This window comes from Arachis ipaensis, chromosome B7, assembly GCF_059453495.1.
Source record: "Arachis ipaensis isolate K30076 ecotype BB chromosome B7, ASM5945349v1, whole genome shotgun sequence".
Taxonomy (NCBI): domain Eukaryota; kingdom Viridiplantae; phylum Streptophyta; class Magnoliopsida; order Fabales; family Fabaceae; genus Arachis; species Arachis ipaensis.
Window position 1 is genome coordinate 13982601 of NC_142442.1, and position 1642 is coordinate 13984242.

Genomic DNA, 1642 nt, shown 5'->3' on the forward strand with positions numbered 1-1642 from the left:
GATCGGCACTGGGGCTGTTTCTTGCTTGGTTGACTGGTTTCTTGGAAGACTCCTTTGAAACCTGTTCTTGGTCGGCACTGGGGCTTGAATTCGCAGCACTGCTTGAAGTCTCTAAATTAACTCTCTCTAAGAAGTTCCTGGGGAGGTTAAAGAGAATATCAACAACTTCAAGTTCATCATCCTTGAAATCAAACTGTTTATTTTGAATAAAACAGTCTGCTTTTGTTTTCTTGATCATCCTCTTCTCCTCCTCGTTAGCCCCTTCTCTCATGCCGTGACTTGTCCCCTCAGATTCAAGACAGTAACCAGAGACATTTGCTGCCTTCCTCTTGCTTGAGAACGGCACCACAACTGTAGAATGGCCGCTGGATGAAGAACGCGGTTTGCATTGCAACCATTGGCAGCTTAGTTTGGCTCTATGAGTTTCCATTCTTTTCTTAAGCAATAAAGAACGTAGTCTGCAATGAAGATTAACGTGAGTTGAGCACTAGTTTTGGAAAGTAACGTTAATGTGTCTACTTCATTCAATCAAGCACCTCTTCTTATATTATGTTAATTTGTTTGACAAATTAAAATTAAATCTTTCAATCATTCAATATCTTCTGATTTTAAAAAAGGTAAGTTAATTTAAAGATTTGAAAAGATTACAAATAAGATCAATTAAATCAAATAGTGAGAAGAACAAAAGATAATCAAATCTTAGATTTAAAATTGATTTCATAGAGATAGTATATCTCTGTAGAACTATTTTTTTTTTTTTGGCCAATTTGATTCGTTATTAATGGTAGTATATACACAGTTGATCAATTTCACAGTGTTTCTCTGCGACATCCTCATAGAGCTTCAAGTACAGTGTGTCCTTCACTGTAATTCCAGCCCTGCAGAGTAATTCTAGGAGTGACACCCTCAGGGACCTCAATGATAAGTTAATTTCAAGATTTGAAAAGATTACAAATAAGATAAATTAAATCATATAGTAGAAGAAAAAAAAAAGAATAATCAAATCTCAGGTTTAAAATTGATTTCATAGAGATAGTGTATCTTTGTAGAACAAAGGAAAAGAAAACAGAATTTGATTCGGTTTTTTGGCCAATTAAATGAACTGCATCTTCTATTATCATTGCTCTTATAGTTTGTTATTATTGCAATTGTGGAAACCTGTTTAGAGCCTTTGTTCCTGTTCCTTTTCTTTTTTTTGAAGAATGGAAAATATTGATTACAATATGTACTAGACAAGAACAAAATATGATTTTGGTGATTTTATGAAAGAAAAAAAAAGTGGCTAATTTTTTCCATCATGTAAATGGTTTGTTTTAAATTAATCCTCTTGAAGATTCGGAATGCAGGAATTGTTCGTAAAAACTAACAATGAAAGAGGGCCATTTACCATGCCCCTTCTTTTTTTTTTTTCTTTTATATATATATGTATTTTAACTGGGCGTTCATGCTGAGACTCTGATTTTTGCCATCTCATGCATCTTGGTAAACCCTGTGAACTTAGGTGAAAAGAAAATGATTAATTCCATAATTCAACGAACAATAGTTAACTGGGGAACAAATTCAAGGGTTGGAATGTAATTTAAACTCAATCAAATCTGATATTAGAGTTTTTTGAACAACAATAGGTGAAGCTAAAAATTGT